This window comes from Hyperolius riggenbachi, chromosome 6, assembly GCF_040937935.1.
Source record: "Hyperolius riggenbachi isolate aHypRig1 chromosome 6, aHypRig1.pri, whole genome shotgun sequence".
Lineage (NCBI taxonomy): Eukaryota > Metazoa > Chordata > Amphibia > Anura > Hyperoliidae > Hyperolius > Hyperolius riggenbachi.
Window position 1 is genome coordinate 43,271,542 of NC_090651.1, and position 23,539 is coordinate 43,295,080.

Sequence of the window (23,539 nt, forward strand, 5' to 3'; positions counted from 1 at the left end):
TCATTTATAGATTATTTATTCAGAGTTTGCCCATTGTAAAATCTTTCTTCTTCCTCATTTACTTTCTGAAGTGTATCACAAATGACTACATCTTTAGTATTGGCATGGGGGGGGGGGGGAATTCTGCATAATTAACAGCCTAGGCTAAGCCTCAGTGGGATGGCAGGGCTACACACCAATGTGCATCGATATGTACGGTATATACCTCAAATATAAGTCGACCTTGTATAAATCGACTCAAGTATAAGTCTATCCAGCAAAGTTAATGGCTGAACCTGGAGACCAGATGGAGTTAACATCTGCATTGCATAAGGTATTTTAGCCATTATTCTCTCTTAGCCCCCAAGTGCAGCCAATAACTCCTCCAGGATCCCACATGCAGCCATTAACCCTCTAATCTGTCCCCATGCTTCCTATCAGTGTGACTAGTAGCACCTGTGTCCCCACTGGATGTGTGGCCCGTGTTCCCCCTGGTTGTGTGGTGCCTGTATCCCCACTGAATGTGTAGCCCCTGTGTCCCCCAAGACTGAGCGGTGCTTGTGTCCCCCCTGGCTGTGTGTCCCCTGTGTCCCCCCCTGGCTGTGTGTCCCCTGTGTCCCCCTAGCTGCGTGGTGACTAAAAGCAGGCAGTTAAAAATCCCCCCTCCCTCCCACTCACCCACCTAGCACCAGTGCACACAGACCAACATGAGTGGAGGGAGAAGGCAGGATGCTGCGCTCGGTGCTGGACCTGTAAGTTACAGCTTTCGCACCTGTGCTTACTCTTCATAAGTTTACACAGAGGGGGGAGATGGAGATAAGCGGCCCTGTTTGTGTGGTGCTGGGAGGGAGGGGGGATTTTTTGCACGATGACAGATATAGGACTGCGGGGAAGGAGAGACAGAGGTGCACCCCCCCCCCCCCCCTTCCAAGCTATAAGTGGGGAAATTTAGGATAACTCGAGTATAAGGCGACCACTACACAGTTATACTTTGAGCAAGTCCTAAATGTCTTGACTAATGGCCCATACACGGGCTACAATTGTCGCCACAACCACGTGGCGCACGCCACTGCTGTCGCCAGGCGATTGGCGCGGAGGAGAGGAGGAACGTCGGTGACAGCTTCCGTCGCACCGCTGATCCCTCTTCCGCGTGTGTACGCGGAGGGACCTGGCGACGAGCTGTCGCCGGCCTGTCGCACACACGCTCCCGTGTGCTAGCGACAGGCCACAAAAGTGGCCCGTGAGTATGGGCCATTATAGTTGAGTATATACTGTGTTTTTGCCAGGATATCTAATGTAAAAGTGGGTATCCTGAATGACTGCATTCTACTATACATTGTTATGGTTCCTCTTTAAGTTGAAAGACTTTAAACATTTCCACCCCTGAGGTATGGCGCTTATCTCATGCGTTCTCACCTATTTATATAAAGCCTTCTCAGCACTTAGCAGGCAAGAATATACTAAAATAAGGTGTAAAAAGTAGCGCCAAGTAATATGAAAGCTATGTTAATCAGGAACACCTGTGTGTGTGTTTTGCTTGTTTGCATTCATTGGTAAATTATGAAACTTAGATTTGAATTATATGAAAATTCTTCCATGAAAAAAGAGCTTTTTTAGTTCTGAAACAACAGTATTTAAGTTTTTGTAGCATATTGTATGCTTATATGTACATGTGGTGTCTGTGTGTATGTGTGTATGTGTGTGTATGTATGTGTGTGTGTGTGTGTGTGTGTGTGTGTGTGTGTGTGTGTGTATGTATGTATAGTGTGTGTGGTGTGGTGTGCATGGTGAGTGTGGTGTCTGTGTGTGAGTGTGGTGTGTGTGTGGTGTGTGTGTGTGGTGTGTGTGTTTGGTGTGTGTGTGGTGTGATGTGTGTGTGGTGTGATGTGTGTGTGGTGTGATGTGTGTGTGGTGTGTGTGTGTGTGTCTGTGTGTGTGGTGTGGTGTGTAGTGTGCATGGTGAGTGTGGTGTCTGTGTGTGAGTGTGGTGTGTGTGTGTGTGTATGTATAGTGTGTGTGTGTGGTGTGTGTGTGTGTGTGTGTGTGTGTGTGTGTGTGTGTGTGTGTGTGTATATAGTGTGTGTGGTGTGGTGTGCATGGTGAGTGTGGTGTCTGTGTGTGAGTGTGGTGTGTGTGTGTGTGTGTATGTGTGTGTGTGGTGTGTGTGTGTGTGGTGTGTGTGTGTGTGTGGTGTGTGTGTGGCGTGTGTGGCGTGTGTGTGTGTGTGTCTGTGTGCGCGTGTGTGTGTGTGTGGCGTGTGTGTGTGTGTGTGGTGTGTGTGGTGTGTGTGTGTGTGTGTGTGGTGTGTGTGGTGTGTGTGGTGTGTGTGTGGTGTGTGTCATAGTTTCATGCGATGATTCGATAGTTTAAAGTCAATTGGGCCAATCAGCTTCTCTCATCATTTTTATGCGACACAATCTGAATAATCGTATTGAAAATATGATCATTCACCAGGGGCATAACTAGACTTAACAGCCCCCGCAAAACTGATAGCATGGGACACCCTTGGTCCCAGAACTGCATGCAGGTCATGTGATCGGGAGATGGCAAATAGCAGCAGAGAGAGTTTAGCTGCTAAGCAGAGTCTGGAAGCAGGAAAAAATTAGACATGCTCCTGCAAATGGTTTTTGTGAGCGAGCAGGGAGTTTTTTTTTTTTTTGCTGTACTTTCGGTTGGGCCCCCCTGTGATGGCAGGGGTCGCAGGGGTGATTGCTACCCCCATGTCGTTCACAAAAAATTGTACTGCTAATACGCACCTTTTCAGGGATCTGGTGAGATCATAAATGTGATGCCCGTATAATGCCCTCCACAGGTGCCTTAGTTGTTTGGAGTTCCCTCGAAAGTGACCCAATTATCTCTTGGATCTGCGACAGGTAAGGAAGCCTTAGAGCTAACCAGGCCCCATTATCGCAGCGAGCTGCCGGGGGACGTGATGTGCTTTTTAACGCTACGCTCCGTGTCTGAGAGCTGGAACCGCATCCAGCATCCCACATGCAGCTTATTGTTCAGCCACAGTATCCAAGCAGTAAATCGCATTCATCCACAAAGGAGCTCTTGGCCTAAATAATCTCCCAGCATGACCACGCGTTTTACAAAACACACTTTGCACGGCAGACTTGAGAAGCAGAGTCAGCGATGAAGAGATAGAAGACAAACACCCACAGAGAGGACAGGAATATCATTTGTCGTGTTCAATGTGATGGCTGTTCACCCAAACGCGACAAGAATTTCAGCTTCCAACAAAAGCCAAATGTGACCACCACTGAATTTATAGGGGAACAAATCTGTGTGTGCTCGACTCTCTGCATGGCTGCAAAATGTTCACCAGATCTCTGGGAAACACTTTGTTTTTAAAGAGACACTGAAGCGAAAAAAAAATTATGATATTATGATTTGTATGTGTAGTACAGCTAAGAAATAAAACATTAAGATCAGATACATTTGTCTAATTGTTTCCAGTACAGGAAGATTTAAGAAACTCCAGTTGATATCTCTATACAAAAAAGCCATTAAGCTCTACGACTTTCAAAGTCGTGGAGAGGGCTGTCTCCTGACTTTTATTATCTCAACTGTTAGTTAATTTTTTACTTTTCCTCTGTCAGAGGAGAGGTCATTAGTTCACAGACTGCTCTGAAAAAATCATTTTGAATGCTGAGTGTTGTGTAATCTGCACATATTATAGAATGATGCAATGTTAGAAAAAACACTATATACCTGAAAATAAAAATATGAGAATATTTTCTCTGCTGCTAATCTTCTAGTAATTATTCATAGTACACAACCAATTCATTATATCATATATATTTTTTCGCTTCAGTGTCTCTTTAAGAACAAGAATATGGGAAAATATGTACATCTGTGGGGAAGGATCATCCGATATACCGTATTTTTCAGAACATAAGACACACTTTTTCTCCCATAAAAGTGTGGAGAAAAAGACAATGTATCTAATATTCCAAATACAGGGACTCCCTGTATTGTCCCCTATTCGCCCTGTGTCCTCTACTCCCCCCATGCAATGGAACTACAAGCAGCACGTCTTTCACCTGATCTGAGGGAGCCCGCAGGGACAGGCAGACACAGGGGGACAAAAACGGGGACACAGGGGGACAGAGGATGACACATGGGGGGGAAAAACGGGGACACAGGGGGACAGAGGAGGACACAAGGGGGACAAAAACAGGGACACGGGGACAGAGGATGACACATGGGGGACAAAAACGGGGACACAGGGGGACAGAGGATGATCCATGGGGGACAAAAACGGGGACACAGGGGGACAGAGGATGACACATGGGGGAAGAAAACCAGGACACGGGAATACGAGGACACAGGATGCCCCTGCACTAAAGACGCACCAGATTTTGTATTTTTTTCCCTGGTTTTTCCAAACCTAGGTGCATCTTATATTCCCAAAAAAATACGGTATTAGGGCACTACCTGTGTTCTCCCCAGCCCTTTATTGTCAGACGCTCAACCTGGCTGAATTTCCAGACCTGTGGGCTTCCGTAGTCCAGGCTTTTCAATCTGTCTGAAGTCACTCCTATGCCTAAAAATGACTTTATTTTTTTTTTTCGATATCCCAGTTAATTTTCTCTGTATCATCTAAAAAAAAAGTATGTTAATGTTGTTTTCTCTTATATGACTGATTCCGTCTTTCAGTGTCCCAGAAGCTAAACTATTTGAACCATTGACCTTTTTTATCTATCTTCTGCACTGAAAAGATGTTAATTGCCAGGCAAAAGGTTTGTGGCTGTAATTCCTTATCAGTGAGGGTTACGCTATAGTCTAACTGGGTCCCCGACTGGAGAGAAACGTTCACTTTCATTCTTGATTAACTCTTTCAGGCAGAAAAAAAGAAGAACAGCAACACAGCCAAGTTATTTGAATGCTTGGGACTATACATACACATGTCTATCTCACATAGTCCCCAACCGTCCAGTTTTCGTCGGGACTGTCCCGATTTGGGGGGGGGCATCCCGCGCTGCCCCGCCTTGTGTCCCGGCCGCTGGGCAGAGAGGGGAGAAAAATTGATCGAGGCACCAGCCCCGGGTATGCGGGATGGGTGGCCGCCATTAAATTTCTCCCTCCCTCGTAATGTGCCCCCCCCCCCCCCCCCCTGCCTGCAGAGTAAAGTGCGCAGCGGAGCGGGCTGTCATTCAATCTCACCATTGCCTCTCTGTGCGTACCGGCATCTCATCTGGTTTTCTTGGCTTCCTGCTTCCTGTGACGTCACAGGAAGCAGGAACCCGAGAAGAGCTAGATGCTGGTACGCACAGAACAATGGTAAGATTGAATGACAGCCCGCTCCGCTGCGCACTTTACTCTGCAGGCAGGGGGGACACTGTGGGCACATTAGGAGGGAGGGAGAAATTTAATGGCGGCCACCCATACCACATCCCCGGGGCTGGTGTCTCAATCAGTTTTTTTCTCGCCTCTTCCCCACCCACGGCCACCCTCACGCTTCTCCCCCTTCGGGAGTAATATTAATATTAGTAATATTAATTAAAATAAAAATATTTCTTAAGAAAACTTTTTGGTGGGCATGACTAGGGGGGTTGGGGGTTTGGTTAGGGGTGTGGCCTAAGTGTCCCGCTCTCTGTAATGAAAATGTTGAGAGGTATGATCTCATCATGTCACATGTGCCCTCGGGTGCACTTTAAGCACTACAATACTGGAGAGACACAAAAAGTGCAAGAAAGCACAAACCTACAGGCAGGACTAGAAAACAAGTAGAGATTTAGGGGCTCTGTGATGTGGCTTCAGTATTTTGATAGCATTAGAAATTTGGGACTTACTTTCAAGAGAACAGTATGGGGAACACAGGAAAGAATGCCCTTCAAGTAGACTTTAAAGAGAACCCGAGGTGTGTTTAAAGAATGTTATCTGCATACAGAGGCTGGATCTGCCTATACAGCCCAGCCTCTGTTGCTATCCCAAACCCCACTAAGGTCCCCCTGCACTCTGCAATCCCTCATAAATCACAGCCGTGCTGTGAGGCTGTGTTTACATCTGTAGTGTCAGTCTCAGCTGCTCCCTCGCCTCCTGCATAGCTCCGGTCCCTGCCCCTGTCCCTTCCCTCCAATCAGCAGGGAGGGAAGGGATGTAGGCGGGGACTGGAGTTCTGCAGGAGGCGGGGAGAGCAGCAGACTGACACTATAGAGATAAACACAGCCAGCTCTGACAAGCTTTTTGTCAGCAGCGTGGCTGTGATTTATGAGGGATTGCAGAGTGCAGGGGGGCCTTAGGGGGGTTTGGGATAGCAACAGAGGCTGGGCTGTATAGGCAGATCCATCCTCTGTATGCAGATAATATTCTTCAAACCCACCTCGGGTTCTCTTTAATGTATATCTCTCCCACTTTTTAACTACCTTTTCTGAAATACTAGATCCTTTTATGGAGGCTATATCTGCTTGTTGTGAATAACTAAGAGAACCACAGTAACAACATATAGTACAATAATGCATATTATTCAGAATAGCCAATTTTACATTACTTATCCTGGTTTCAGCATCAGCAGCACTACCTAAAGCTATATATTGCTGTATATTGATTTATTATTATTATTATTATTGATTTATAAAGCGCCAACATATTCCGTGGCGCTGTACAAAGTAAGAAACAAACATGGGGTACATAATACAGACAATGGTGTACACCAAAATACAAGATACATAATTAGTGACAAAATACAAAGAATGATACAAAATACAAATTATGGAATTGGTAATGACAGTGATAAAATTTAAATGATGAATAAAATGTATAATGGTTACCAAGACACAAAAGGTGGAGAGAGCCCTGCCCTTGCGAGCTTACAATCTAAAGGGAATGGGGGGGGGGGGGGGGGTAGTATGCAGCAAATATATAGAGGCTTTGTGTTTTAGGATACCTAGTAGGAGTGCAATTTGGTCTTAGGACAAAGGGAAGTGGCCTAAGGTAGCGCATATGCTTGTCGGAGCAAGTGTGTTTTTAGAGAGCGTTTAAGGGTAACAAAGGTTGGCGAGTGACGGATGTGTTGTGGGAGGACATTCCAGAGGAGGGGTGCAGCGCGTGCGAAGTCTTGTAAACGTGAATGTGAGGAGTTGATTCTAGAGGAGGACAACAGAAGACCATGTGCCGATCTGAGATTGCGATTGGGTTTGCATCTGGAAATTAGTGAGGATATGTACCGGGGAGAGAGATTGTGGAAAGCTTTGTAGGTTAGGGTTAGGAGTTTGAACTTAATCCTCTGGTTAATTGGCAGCCAGTGACGAGCTTGACAGAGAGGGTCAGCAGAGGAAGATCGAAAAGAAAGATGAATGAGACGAGCAGCTGAGTTCAGTACCGACTGGAGCGGGGCCAGTCTATAAGAAGGTAGTCCACAGAGTAGTATGTTGCAGTAGTCCAGACGAGAAATTATAAGAGCATGTATTAACATTTTAGTTGTGTCTTGAGTGAGAAAAGGACGGATGCGAGATATGTTTTATGAGTTGGAGATGGCAGGAGCTGGTTATGGAGTGAACATGAGGAATAAAAGAGAGAGATGAGTCGAATATCACCCCCAAGCACCGAGCTTTGGGAACTGAAGTTATGGGAATGTTATTAACATTTATTGTTACTTCAGGCAGGGAGGTGGGCAGAGAGGGTGGAAAAATTATTAGCTCTGTTTTACTCATATTAAGTTTTAGAAAGCGAGAGGACATGAAGGAGGATATAGCAGACAAGCAGTCAGGAACACATTTAAGGACGGAGTTAAGGTCTGGGGCAGAGAGGTACAGTTGTGTATCATCTGCATAGAGGTGGTATTGAAACCCGAATGAGTTGATTAAATCACCAAGACCATGCATGTAGATGGAAAAGAGGAGGGGACCAAGGACAGTGCCTTGGGGAACCCCGACAGAAAAAGCATGAGGAGAAGAGATCTGCCCTGAGTAGGAGACTGTGAAGGACCTTCCAGAGAGGTAGGAAGATAATCATGTGAGAGCAAGGCCCTTTATTCCTACATTTGAAAGTATTTGTAGGAGTAAGGTGTGGTCGACAGTATCAAATGCTGATGACAGGTCAAGAAGGATGAGTATGGAAAATTGACCTTTGGATTTGGCTGTAAGAAGATCATTGGTCACTTTGGTAAGGGCTGTTTCCATGGAGTGGTTAGAGCGAAAGCCAGACTGGAACTGATCAAGGAGTTAGCAGATAAATAATGGCTTAATTCTGCATGTATATGGCATTCAAGTAGTTTGGATGCAAATGGGAGAAGTGACACTGGGCGGTAGTTGGCAAGTGTGGTAGGGTCTAGAGAAGGTTTTTTAAGTAGTGGTGTCACTACAACCTCCCAAAGATGTTTACCCTAAGCTATGATGTCACACAACAGAGCACTCTGGGAGAACAGATCTTGTTTCTGCTCACTTCGGAACATACAACAAATGAACATTCTGCAGATATCACCAGCCAGCGTTAAATATGTCACCAGCTTTGATAAATCAGGACGAAGAAAAAAAAATGTAGTGAGCAAATATTGACTAAATGAATATTGTAAAATATAATCAATTTTTATTAGTGACATACAGTAAAGTTCCTTTTTTAACATGAGAAAGGCATTAAAGAACAAGTACCATGCTTCATTTTTTTGTCCAGTTGTATTTAATAAATCTTAACACCACTTTCATATCAGCACAAAAATCTCTGTGCCTCCTTCTGGCTTTCAGCAAGAGTCTGAAGGGAATCGAGCTGTTTATCCAGTTCATACTTTATGAATCTTTTCTAGTTAGCCAAAAAATGGTATTCTCCTTATTCAAAATGTTCTACCTGGACACAGCACAATACTCCACTGCTGGTACAGAACTTCATCAGTGTATGACAAAGTCATAAGTGCATCATAAAGCAGCACAAACCAGCTGCTGCCATCCATTGACATATCTAAAGAAATTGTTTTGCATGCCGTAAACTCTTTTGAACAATTGCAGTTGAAAAAGCGCATATACACCACTGTATATAAAAATATAGCAATCTATTCGCAGTACAGTACCTCTAACAAGCGATAGTGCAGCTGCTTAAAATGGGATTGTCAGCCATGAAATCAAATTCCATTTACCCACTGCTCTGTACTCATCATGTAGTCCACATGCAGTCTGTATTGCAAGCATTCCATTGCAATCATAAATGTGTCTGCTGTAATGAATCTTATCTCAGTCAGCTTGGCTGTATTCTGGAACAGCTCAGGCGTTAGGTAATAGCGAGGCCCGATCAGATCTGCTGTACTGGGGCACAGTGTCTGCACCTGTGCATTAGAGTGGATCCGATCAGGACCGGCTATTTCCACCTGAGCATGAAGGAAAACCGCCACTGCGATTGTTATGATACTGGAGCTAAGGAGGATTTTTAGCAGCTGACAGCACCGGAACGAAGGGGCGGAGAAGGATGGGGGAAGCCTCATTAGGATCCAGAGGATTCCCTCTCCCACGGTAAGTACCCCTCAGGGGCTCTTTTTTCTTCTTACAGATTCTCTTTAATTAATTTGTTTTCTCTCTTTCTACTCGGAGATCATTTTTCCCTGATGCAATTATTTGGGAATAATGCTGTCGAGTGATTTGTCCAAATTATTTCCTCTTAATTACCTTCCTTTATTAAGTTCTATAAAGAAGGGTTTGGAAAGATGGGGAGGGAGAGGTTTTTCGTGGTTTTGGCGTATAGATATTATTAAGATGAATGTTCTGCCCAGGTTAGTGTTTTGCATGTCTATGTCTCCAGTTTGTGTGACTGCGACTTTTTTCAGATCCCTGAAATTCATTTTTAATACATTTGTTTGGCAGAACAAGGTCTCAGGGTTAGCATATGGGATTTTGACTCGCCTTAAAGGGGTTCTCCGGTACCTAAAAAAAAAGCTAAAACTGACACTTACCTGGGGCTTCTATTGGTGTCAACGGGAGCTTACTGCGCAGGCGCAGTACAAGAAAACTTTGTACTGTGCCCGTGCAGTAAGCTCTCGCTGATGCGCATGGGAGCGAGCATGTGCGCATCCGCAGTTATATTCGTCTAGTTAGATTAATAATTAGACCGGTGCCGGCGGCGGGGAACGGTGCATCGGAGGAGGACGGCACATGGGGCCAATAGAAGCCCCAGGTAAGTGTCAGTTTTAGCTTTTTTTTAAGTACCGGAGAAGGGTGGTTTGGGACTTCCTGATCTGAAGATATATTATTGAGCTCGTACACTAGTTAGACTTTTTGATTGGACATATGGGGGTGGTGTGAAGAGTTGGGTCAATATTGAAAAGGGGCTAGTGGGCATAGAGTTGGCGGAAGCTTTCTGGCTCCCTGGGATTTTCAGAAAGTTACCAAAATGGACTCCATTTTGGGTTAAAAATGTGTTTAAGGTTTGGGATTTGGTTAATAAGAAATGTGGTTGGTCAGAGGGGATTTCTCCATTGTCACCGCTTGCGGGATTCTCTTTTTTTCTGCCGGATAGGGAGAGGGGGTTTTTGGATTGTGGGGAGGTGGAAATAGATTGAGTCTGAGAGATATTTTGGTGGATGGAAACCTGAAATATTTTGCTTGGTTCCATGAGGAATTTGGGCAGTTTTAATTTGACGTTTGGAGACACAGGCAGTTGGAACATTTTGTGGCGGAAAAGAAGATAATTTTTCACTGCAATATGGATTTAACAGAGTTTGAAAAGCTTTTTGTGTTAGGGACTCCTTCCATGCATCTAATATCTTTTCTGTAAAAAACATTGATTTTGAATGAGATTGGGGATGTTCCAGAATATTTGAGTAGGTGGGAGGAGGATTTTGACATCTCTACGAGTAATATTCAAAAAAAAAGAGGAAAGTATGTATTCTGGCCCATGCTACTTCTTTAAAGAGGAGCTGTTAGGTATAAGGTCTCAGAGAAAATAAACACATATATCAGTAGCTAAAGATTGGCTGTACTTACATTACATATGCATTTCACTGTCCACGTTTGTACTTCACAGAATTTTTATATAGTATATGCAGAGATTGATGCTCCTGACAGCTCATGGCAGGTTCCATGTTTTTCTGTCAAATGTGTCGTCATGTCCTGCCTGCTTCCTGATCACAGAAAAGCTCGTACTGAATAACACAGTGTGCAGTGAATATTAATGAGCCATGTGGCTAGGAACAATAGCTGACTCCTGCAGTGTACTCTGCCCGGAGATTTATCAGTGCTACGCACTGGACTGATTACAAGCTTCTTCTCATTAGCAGCCGAGGGGAGGGCCCCAGAATGCTTTGCAGTATAGTATGCGGCTTGCGTCCTCTTAGGTCTAACAGCTTTTCTGATAATCACACATCAAAGGTAACTGAGATTTTTATCTTCACTAATGGCTTTTTGGCTTCCTTCTAAACTGTTTAACACAGGAGAATAGAGGTTTAAATTAGCTTCTGCAGCCTGACAGTTACTCTTTAAGTTCTAAGATTAAGGAAGTTAATTTTAAATTGTTAACTAGATGGTACAGAACACTGGATAGATTGGCTTCTATACAGTATATCCCGGTGTAAGTGAGAGATGTTGGAGAGGGTGTAGGGCGAAAGGAACATTAATACATCTGGTGTGGGAGTGTCCTGTAATTTCAAGGTTTTGGGATAATATATTAGAATATACTGGAAAGTTAGGTGATTAGTGTATCAATTGGGAGCCATCTAAACTGTTGCTACATGATACATCAAATTCTATTAGTAGTTATAAGAGATGGATTGTTCCCCAATTGTTGATAGCTGCTAAAAGCTTGATTCCAGTTAAAAAGACTCTGTAACAAATTTTTCATCCTTAGTTCTTCTATCCTATAAGTTCCTATGCCTGTTCTAATGTGCTCTGGCGTACTGCAGCCTTTCCTAATTGCACTGTCTCTGTAATAAATCTTATCTCCTTTCCTCTGTCGTGTCTGTCGGGCTAAGACTTGAATGTGTGGAATGTGCAGGGCTGCTTGTGATTTGATAGAAGCGATACATACCCTCTGCAGGCCCCCTGCTTACTCTGTATGACACACACACTCTGTTTATGTGAGCCTATCACAAGCTGGTTAGTTTGTTTGTAAACACTGCCTAAAACTGTTAATTACAAGACAGGATTGCAGCAAAGAGTGGCAGAAACAGCACAGAGGGGCACAGGAGAAAATAAGGAATAGAATGGTATGCTTTTTAGTGTAAGAATATTAGAGTACAGATTCTCTTTAAGTGAAGATGTCAGGATCCTCCCACCCTTAGAGATTGGATTGGTAAAGTTAACATGTTGAAGAATCTTGAAAATCAAATTGCTCTTCAGTAGGACAAATTGGGGGTCTTTTATGATAAGTGGGAGAAGTGGTTTATGTTTCAGGATTCAGTGGAATATGGTGGAGATGTAGGGGAGGAGTCTCTTGATGTGGGATATGTGATTTATTATTGAGAGTAGGAGACATATTGTAATCTGTGGGACGGGTAGTCCTTATGTGATTTGTTTCAGTTCTTTGGTCGGGTGAGGATCATGATGTACAGAATAGGAGGGGGAGGAGAGAGGGGAATATTTTTGTTTGTTTTTTGTCGGTTTTTTTGGACTCTTCGTATGTTAAAATATTGTAGAAAAGGGAGGAAAGAGGAATGTGTTCTATGATGGATAGTGTTGATTTTTGAGTGTATATGGATGCATTCTCTTTTCTTCAATAAATTATATATAAGAAAAGGAGATCATTTTTTATCTTCTGCTTAAAATAACTTGCGGTTTAGAAATCCTAGTTCCTTCATGCCACCTAGTCATCCTACCATTGATTCATTTGTTAAAAATGTACAGGTTGATGTGAAGGCTCTAGAAGAGGGATACAGAAGAGGTAATTTTTTTTATTCATCACAACTTGTCCTTATCTGAGAAAGCGGCTCTGGAGTCATTACAAAAGAATGACGCCATCACTATCCGCCCTGCCGACAAAGATGGTGCGGTGCTGGTGATGGACACAGCGGCCTATGAGGCCGAAATCTATCGTCAACTTTTGGATAATGATGTGTATGAACATGTCGCTTATGATCCACTAGTGTGGATCCGTAGGGCTATTGAGAGAGTGTTGATGGAGGCCCTTAGGGAGAACCTCATTGATCAGGATCTGTATTCCTTCTTGAAAGAAGATCATCCCATTACCCCTAAAATTTATACACTTCCCAAGATTCACAAGTGTTTGTTGAATCCTCCAGGTCGGCCCATTGTAGCCCATTGTCGGCTCTATTTTTGTGCCTCTTGCCAAGTTTCTTGATAACATACTTACAGCCCCTCGTCTGTGGTATCCCGTCGTACATTAAGGATACAAGCATGTTCCTTGAAAAACTGAAGGAAGTGCGGTTACCTGATGATGAGGTTCTCCTGGTGACGTTGGATGGCGAGAGCCTCTACACCTCCATCCCACACGATGAGGGTGTGGAGGCTGTCGAATGGTTTCTCATGACACGTATTAATTTGTCCGAGAGACAGAGAAGGTTTTGTATGTCACTACTGTTGATTGTCCTCAGATGTAATTACTTTGAATTGAAGGTACAATTCTACATGCAGCGACGTGGGACGGCGATGGGATCTAATGTGGCCCCCTCCTATGCAAATCTTTTTATGGGCCTTTTTGAGGAGGCCTTTGTTTATAATAACTTCTTATTCCACCGGCATGCTATGTGCTGGTGGAGATACATTGGTGATGTTTTTTGCATATGGAGGGGGCCACATGCGACTCTGCATGACTTTATATCTAAGCTACATGAGTCATGTCCTCATATCCATCTCACGTCTCACTGCGATGTACAGAGTATTTCTTACCTTGATGTGTTGGTTATCAGGGAAAATGGGCAACTGGTCTCGGACTTATACGTCAAAGAGACTGACCGTAATTCCACTTTACATTATGATAGTTTTCATCCACGGGGTACTAAGAACAGTATCCCCTCCAGCCAGTTAGGTAGGATTGACAGGATTGTGAGTGCTGAGAATACTCGTGTTTCACGGAGGGCTGAGATGCAGAATAAATTTAGGAAGAGAGGCTATCCAACTAAGATTTTTGAAATTAACACTGGTCCTAAGAGGAAACAGCCTGGCCCTAGAATTCCTTTTGTGTCCACGTATAATACATGCAGTAATGTAATCTCACGCATTGTACGTCGACATTGGCAAATACTTTCTGACGGTTTTCCAGGGGTTGCGGAATGTCGTTACCCTCCTATGATGTCATTCAGGAGGGCTCCCACGGTTCGTGACAAATTAGTCCCCAAGGTACAGAGATCGGTTGTCGGTTTTTCACGCAAGGGCATGTTCCCATGTTTGGGATGTCATATGTGTGGCCACGTACTGAAGGGTGACAAGTTTTATCATCCCTCTCGTGGTAATCCATTTTCTATCAATGGTCTTTACACATGCGACTCTACTTTTGTGGTATATATGCTCAAGTGCCTGTGTGGCCTTGCGTATATAGGTATGACCACACAACGTTTAAAGGATCGACTATCGTCTCATAAGTCGGCCATACGAAATAAAACCAAGGGCCAGGCTGTTTCTGATAATTTTACTGCCCACAGACATTCTGATTCTCAGTTGAAGGTGACTGTTATAGATTCGGTTCCTCCTAATCTACAAGGAAGGAACCGTGAGGTAGACCTTTTGAGAAATGAGGCTGCCTGGATTAAGAAATTGGGAGCGTTAGACCCAGGGGGTCTCAACAGCGAATATGATCTAAGTTTTTGCATACGTTAGTATAGTGGTTCTTTCGGGTTGAGGTCTCTGTCTGCACTGCAGTCTTTTAAGCTTATTTGTGTATAACTTTTGAATATTTTTGTATGTTTATACTCTTTTTGCTTTGTTTTTAGGTATCCCTGGGAAGTGACATGGTGGACTGATGGGGTGATGTATATGTTCATTTACCTGTCCTGTAACTTGTTATATTTTGTGTGTTTTTGATTTGTGTTTACCTTTGGGTCCCAGTTCACGGTCCCTTTTTTTTCATAATTTTTTCTTTTTTCTTTTTGCTATTTGCTGTGACCATGTTTGGTCTTAGCCATTGCTTTGAGATGTCCCAGTATGCATTTTGGGGCTTTTTTGTTTCTTTTGCGGACTGTACACTGTGACCCTTTAGGTTTAAACATGTTTTATTACACTTCCGTGCGCTCCACTTATGTTGAAGCGCACCGACTTGCATAAGTCCGTGCTCTGTGTCGCTGTCAGTCGACATTAGAGCATGTGAATGATGATGCTGCATATGTGGTTTGTTTGCGCTCCACGGTCTGGGAGCGCACATCAGCGTTACTGTACACTGGTCCATGCTCTGCGCCATTATTTGCTGGCTGTTGAGCATGTGACTGATGATGCGGCGCTAATCCCAGCCGTCCTATTGTGTAAGGACTGTGGGTGTGTTAGCGTGCATTATCACTCATGGATACTACGCATCATACGCTTGACTCTATTGGCGCCGTCTGCGCACTCGTTTCTCTTGTCTTCCCTGATTGGTTAATTGGGGTTTCTTCACCCTACCGGGAGTGACGTGGAGGGTGAGCGTTCTGCGCTCTCCACACTGCGGGTATTGAGTGTTACTAGGTACAGGCAAATGACGTTAGCTTTTTATATTTGCACATAATATTTGCATTTTATTGCTACCTGTTCCCCATCAGGTCCGCCAGTTGTCCCGCCCAGTCTGACACCTGATTGGTGTTTTTATTGGGGGAGTGGTATTTATGGCACTAGGTGGATAGGTCATTTGTGGCTTGTGCAATTGGAAGAAGGGCTTGCAGCCCGAAACAGCGTCTGTCTTGCTGTCACATCTCATGCAATAAAAGAGCAATAAATACTTCTTGGAGTGTGGTGCCGGTCCTTGTGGAGAAAATGTGTTATACTCTGGGGACACAGAGTCTGAGACCGTGGCACACCATCCTTATCCTAGTGGTGGTGCTCCTCCTAATCTGCTGTCTAGCTATGTCAAATTTTATCTTGCCCTTCTCTTTTCTTCATTTTACTTTTCAAAATGAAGCCCACATAAGAGAAGATGCAATTTTCCTGCCTAGGGCTATACTGACATTCAAACGAAAAATACGTAAGACCATCTACGCATTTTGATGTTTCAGTATGCAGAAGGGATACAGCTGACCTCCCACGATAATTTCAGCCCTTTGAGTGTCAGCGAACGGCTGATCTATTATCTCCCCTATTCCCCAGAACACTCTCGTTGATCTTCCTCGGCACAGATTGGAAACGACCTCAGCAAGCCTTGAGATTCCAGGCACATCGCTGGAACGCGAAGATGGGAGGGGGAAAGAAAATAAGAGATGCATTACTTGGCAGCAGCTGGTTGGAATGAGATTCTGTGAAGCTGGTTATTGGCGGAAAAGTAAGCTTCGAATGCTAAATGCAGACAGCGGCCCCGGTGCGATGTCATGGTGACTGCCATGGCCTGACATCAGAAATACTGACAAGCACAGGGCCTCTTCCTGATGTCATGGTGACTGCCATGGCCTGACATCAGAGATAATGACAAGCACAGGGCCTCTTCCTGATGTCATGGTGACTGCCATGGCCTGACATCAGAGATAATGACAAGCACAGGGCATCTTCCTGATGTCACGGCGACTGCCATGGCCTGACATCAGAAATACTGACAGGGCCTCTTCCTGATGTCACAGTGACAGCCATGGCCTGACATCCGAAATACTGACAGGGCCTCTTCCTGATGTCACAGCGACTGGCATGGCCTGAAAGCAAAAATACTGACAAGCACAGGTCCTCTTCCTGATGTCACATTGACTGCCATGGCCTGACATCAGGAATACTGACAGGCAGTGGCGTACCGTCCATTGGGCACATAGGGGCGTGGCACACCGGGTGACAGGTGGGGAGGGGGGTGTCAAAGAGGCTAGCCCAATCTATTACAAATCAAGCCAGCAGTACCTACTCCGCCTCCCTCCTTTTCATTGCTTGGCTGCAGCTGGCTCAGACCCCCATCGACCCCGCCTCGGTCACCTCGGCTGTCAGTTGAGCTTCCGCCTTTTGCGGAAGCCGCCCCCGGGGCTGCATGTGGGACACACGTGCGATCTCTGCCGTGATCCCCGCCACCATTGCTGCTGCCGCTGCCACTTCACCGCCACAACCTGGGACCATCACCAGAGGCCAGATGCTGCCAAGCGAGGACTTGCTCTGCGCCCCCTAACTTCCAGGCTCACGGGGAACCCAGAGGCAGGCCCATCCACGCCGCACTTCCTCCACCACTGCGGCCATGACAGCCAGATGCCGCCACCTGCCGCTTCCTTGTCGCTGCTCATCTCCTGGCCAGCTGGGCCACCCAGGCACACAATCGGCGAACACCACCACAGGCAGGTATGGATCTAAACCGCAACACTTTCCCGCTGCGGGCAGTACATCAATGGACATCCCCACCGGCTGCCAGAGTCTCTCTCTCTCTCTCTCTCCTGTCTCTCTCTCTTCTTACTGTCTCTCTCCGCTCTCTCTTACTCCTGTCTGTCTGTCTCTCTCTGCCCTGTCTCTCTCTCTCTCTCCCTCCTGTCTCTCTCTTCCTCCTGTCTCTCTCCGCTCTCTAACTCCTGTCTGTCGCTCTCTCTCTGCTCTGTCTCTCTCCCTCCTGTCTCTCTCTCTTACTCCTCTCTCTCTGGCTTCACTCTACTTCCTGTGACATCACATGAAGCAGGAAGAAGAGAAGAGCCAGATGCCGGTACACAAGGATGAATGGTAAGATGACAGCCCGCTCCACTGCGCTCTTTACTCTGCAAACAGGGGGACACTGAGGGGCACATTTGGAGGGAAGGAGGGAAAATATGATGCCAGACCCGCATCCCACACACCGCGGCTGGCGCCTCGATCAATTGTTTCCCTCCTCTCCAGGGGGACCTTGCTGCTCACCCATGGGCACCATCACCTTCCTACCCACCCACGGGCAGGGTATATTGTCGGTTTTAATAAAAAAAATTAAATAAATCATATGAAATTATGTATGTGTGACTAGGGGTGTGTCAGGGGTGTGGTCTAAGTGTCCCGCTTTCTCATTTCAAAATGTTGGGAGGTATGGGAATACTGACAAGCACAGGGCCTCTTCCTGATGTCACATTGACTGCCATGGCCTGACATCAGAGATACTGACAAGCACAGGGCCTCTTCCTGATGTCACGGCGACAGCCATGGCCTGACATCAGAAATACTGACAAGCACAGGGCCTCTTCCTGATGTCACAGTGACTGCCATGGCCTGATATCAGAAATATTGACAGGGCCTCTTCCTGATGTCACAGCGACTGGCATGGCCTGAAAGCACAAATACTGACAAGCACAGGGCCTCTTCCTGTCCTTATGGTGACTGCCATGGCCTGCCATCAGAAATACTGACAAGCACAGGGCCTCTCCCTGATGTTACAGTGACTACCATGGCCTGCCATTAGAAATACTGACAAGGCCTCTTCCTGATGTCACGGTGACTACCATGGCCTGACATCAGAAATACTGACAAGGCCTCTTCCTGATGTCACAGCTACTGCCATGGCCTGACATCAGAAATACTGACAAGCACAGGGCCTCTTCCTGATGTCACAGGGACTGCCATGGCCTGACATCAGAGATACTGACAAGCACAGGGCCTCTTCCTGCTTCTTATTCCTTTGCTACGTTATAATCCCCAGGACTAGACAGGATTTGCATCCCGCATTAAATCACCCCTCGTAATAAAACAATTAGCTGCTAAGCCTATTTCCTCACACGATGCCTCATACAACTCTAATTATTTATTCATTATTAACAAACAGATGTCTCCCTCGGCTAAATCTACATAAAAGCATACAAATCACTTTTGAGATCTTTCTACTGTATTACGTGTAGGAAAAGTTTAGTCACAAGCAGGCCTGGATTTACTGCACAGGAGCCTATAGGCACAATGTCCTGGCACCCTAGACCTCGCCCTCCATGAAACTACAAACCCTGCCGAACCACACAGCAAGTGCCCTTGACTGAAAGGAGATCTCATCAGTGGAATGCCGAGAGGGGGTGAGTAACCTCTCATTTATGCTCCGCACAGGAAGGAGGGAGGGAGGCACTCGGGGAGGGGAATGAGCCGCCGTTCCATGTAGGTACGTGCCTATAGTGCCTTATGGTAAATCCAGCCCTGGCTCACAAATCCTTGCCATACCATCAGCGTTAGCAGCGTTCACAGGTAAATGTACAATTATAATCATAACCATTTCTACATTGCCATGACCATCATTATTCTATTACTGTCATCACTGCATTACTAACATCCCCCACTTGTTTATTTTTGTACCATTGTTTAACCCTTTGGGCACCACCGCACTTGTGGCTGATGTGGCGTAGGATTTATGCCACCCGCCATTTCCGCTCCCGCCGCGATCGTGCGCACCCGGGAGAGGAGATTAAGCTGCCATATGACAGCTGAAATCTCCCCTCAGTGATCAGGAGCCATTACAATTGGCTCCCGATCACGTGATGACTACAATCGCCGGTGGATCGTAGTTATCACCATAAGAGCTGCGGCGGTAGAGGGGAAGAAGAGGATCCACTTTCCTTCCTGGCGTTCCCCCGGCAATCGGCGCCCCCCTCCGCTCTGGCCGGCATCCCTGCCCGCTCTGTGTTAAAGTCGGGTCCCGCCTTGATGCCGTCATCAAGCCGCGACCCGGAACTGAGCGGCAGTACGAGCGGGGATGCCGGCCAGAGCGGAGGGGTCCACTACTGCTCATCGCTGGAGCCTGGGAGGTGAGTAAAGGCTGCTTTCTACAGGGGGTACACCTGACTACCAGAGGGACGCCATGCCCAGCTAGCCACAGTGGGGATCTGGCTGCCTGACCCCCCCTCCCAAATACGCCCACCCCTTTCCCCCACATACAAAATTGCCTGGTCTTTAGGGGGGTTAGGCAGCCGGTCCCAAAAGGGTTAATGTTGCAATGACTCTCCCCAGGGCCGGGCCGAGGCATAGGCTGGAGAGGCTCCAGCCTCGGGGCGCAGTGTAGGAGGGGGCGCACAATTCATTCAGCTGTCATTCCTAATTGTGTATTAAGCAGAAAGAAATAAGAAAAGGGGATACATGGCAGTGACTGCAAGCCAGATAACTAGAGATAGGGGGGTTGGGGAGGTCTAAAGCCAGTGGAAAATATACCTGATCTCCCATAATACTCAGAAGGAGGGGGGGGGGTGAATATTTAATCAGCATAGGCTGAACATCCCAGGGAGGGAGGGATTACATACATACCAATATACAGCAATCCATACATATAGGAAGTATTTCAGATGCTGAAGCCAGGATATTTAACACAAAAGTGAATATCCTGAATAATTTACTGCATTCTACTATATGTCACTACAGGGCCTCTTTTATTTCTGCCTCTAAGCATCTGAAGTAATGCTGTTTACAAGGAACGAGGGGGGCAGTGAAGAGAGTAAGTTATACCTGCTAGCCATTCATTTATTCCCATTATAGTCACTATTACTATATTGCCAACATGACCACCACCTTTATTATATCACCAACATTACTATTTTACTAATACAGTCACCATTATTGTACTGCCAGCATCACAACCATTACTATATTATTATCCCACCATTACATATCATTATCGCTATTACTAGATTACCACCATCACTACTACCACAGTATATTACCAATATCATTACTGCAATAAATTGTATACGGCCTGAGTGTCTCCAACCGCTTCTCCTCAAAGTGTAATCAGGATCAGGGATGAGCAGAAACTACGCCAGTGCAAATTTACGCATCGTAGTTCGTAGCTGAAGTTTCAAAACTACGCTTACGAATTTACGCGTAGCTACACGTACGCCCACTATGCGTAGTTAACATGTGTTTTGCGTAGTGAACTACGAATGCGTTACTCGCGTCTAATTTTCCGCGTGCGATTGTATGCTTACAAATTTACGCATTGGAAAGGGGAATGTACGCATAGAAGAGTTCCCGGCATAAGCATTTAAAAAGAGAAATGAATGCGTAAAATGTTCTGCATACGGGCATAAGCATCTGCATATATTACGCTTCGCACTAAGCGTAATTGCGTATTTTAATGCGTAGTCTACGAAATGCATACGAAGCTAATATATGATTTCTAAGCCATAGTTTGGTGAAGCATAATTGCGTAAAACTACACGTAGTTCCAGCGTAGCGAAGTTGGCTGACTACGACCATCCCTGATCAGGATAGCCTCCTTGCCTAAATTTGTCCTCCATTTCCAAGAGCTGTTGGCCACAGGTATTAGGATCAGAGACAATCTTAGCTACTTGAACAAACTGTCCCTGTGGAATGTGCTCCCTGACTGATCTAGGGTGGAAGCTAGAAAATTCAACAAGGGAATTTCTATCTGTCGGTTTCAAAAACAAGTCAGCAGTAAAGAGATCCTGATCAAGCATGACCATGTCCAAAAAAGGGACACGTTCATGGTCCACGTGAGCTGTTCATTTAATGGTAGGGCATGTCCCACTGAGCTCATCAATGAATGAACTGAGCTCCAAATATGACCCCCTTCACACATCAAATACATCATCAATGCACCTCCACCAGCTTAAAGCGTGCCAGCGGAAGTACTCGCTCTGACACACAAATGCCTCCTCATAAAGGCCCATTTGCGAAGGAGGGGACATCATTAGAGCCCATCACTGTACCCCTCAATTGCTTGTAAAAAGAACCTCCACCCACCCAAAAATAAAGTAATTTTTCTCCAATATGATCCGTAATAGTCCGTTGACAAATCTCCTTTGTGAAGGATAAAGATCAGACCGTGTGGTCAGTAATTTTGCTTTGCTCGGGATTACCATTAGTAGAATATTGGTAAAATTACAAATATTCTATTACTTAATTCAAATAGTAAAATTTCAGTGATCTCTACCAATATTTTACTATGTCTTAACCTAACCATAATAGGAAACGCAAAAGGGGGCACCGAATACCAAACTAGGTACATTGCCAGGGAAGTGAATACTATACAAGTTCCAAACATCCATGGCTAATTAATACACAGAACCTTCTCTAAACCAATGCCTAACTCTTAACCATACCTCTACTGATGCCTAGCCCTTAATCCCCCCCCCCCCCCAGTAGTGCCTGACACTTAACCCCCCCTCTCTCCCCCAAGACTTAACACCCCCCCCCCCTTAAAGTGAATCTAATGTCAAGGGAAAAAAATGAGATTTACTCACCTGGGGCTTCCCTCAGCCCCCTGCAGGCCGCAATAGCAGCATAGGAGGCGATATACAGGCTGGGAACGCGAAGAATCACTCGCGTTCCCATGCCTGTCGGCCGATGACAGCCAAACCGGAAGTGCTCGCCGGCGGGTCCTGGACCATCGGAGAGGAGCTGCGAGGGCACCGATCGGCTGCAGGGGGCTGAGGGAAGCCCCAGGTGAGTAAATCTCATTTTTTTCCCTTGACTTTAGGTTCACTTTAACCTTAACCAAGACAGTTGCCCACTGAAATGTGGGCAACTGGAGGCGAGCAATAAAATTGTGGGTGCCGAGGCATGCCGATAATTACAGCATTGCATAGGAGGCACTCCAAACCCGCTATGTAATGCCACAATTTATGTATCGCCATGCCTCGGCACCCACGATTTTATTGGGCGCCACTGTGCACCAAAATTTTCCTGCTTTGCCACAAATCACGGCTTTTATAATGGGTGCCTATGGCAGCGCCCTTTTTTTCTGCAAAGGCTCCTGTGCCCTTTTTCGTTGGTTTGAATTGAACACATTTAAAGATGGCCTTAGAATCATGTACTCCTACTCCCACGCCTCCCTTATTTGGCAAGGGTCCCGTCTCCTCCTGTGTCACGATTTTTATTTGTTCAATTTGGATGTTTTCAGCTTGAACCTTTCTTTTAAAAGCATAGGCTAGCATAATATGTTGGTGCTCTCTAAACATAAGATTATGATAATTATAACAGAGACAGGAAAGTAATCACAGCCCGCTGCTGATATTGCTGATACTGTGACACCCGCATGCTAAGGTGTGATGGACGCCGCTGGAGTGCAGTGCTAGACAGTTCAGCCAGGCATGGATAAAATGCAGAGACACAAATGTGGAAATTGCCGATGGTTACAGCTCACCGGGGAAATAACAATGATGTATGATTTACTACCGAACTCTCAAGACTCTCTGGACAGGAGAGACAAGAGTACTTGTTACCACGCCGGACAAAACATTCCAACAAGTGATACACAACCTGCTCCTAAAAACAAGAACTCATGTGAGAGGCGATAAAACTCTGAAGACAGTTTGAACTGTCAATAACGGTGTCTTCAGTGGTACACCAAGTAAAATCATTCCCTGATCCTCAGCTTTCTTATTCCCATCTTAAAAGTGTACCAGAGATGGCACTAATGCTTCCTCCAGCCCCATGAGGTGCGGTAGCTCCCTCGCGGTCCTCTCCGGCCGCTTGGATCACTTGTTAATGTACACTTCCCAACTTTTTGAGAAAGAGGGACATGCAAGCCACGCCTCTGCCACACCCCGGCATACCATAAAGATTTCATAAGAAAAATGTGTTGTTGTATAATTCAAACAACGCTGGTAGAGGCCCCAGGTAAGTGAAACTTTTTTTTCTGTTTGGTTTAGGTTCACTTT

The 23,539-nt window shown here is 45.6% G+C and overlaps 1 protein-coding gene across 3 annotated transcripts in view; it reads right to left on the reverse strand.

The window, feature by feature from the left end:
- Positions 1-23,539, reverse strand: part of AK5 (adenylate kinase 5) — a 390,301-nt gene that overhangs the window by 273,006 nt on the left and 93,756 nt on the right. The window lies entirely within an intron of this gene.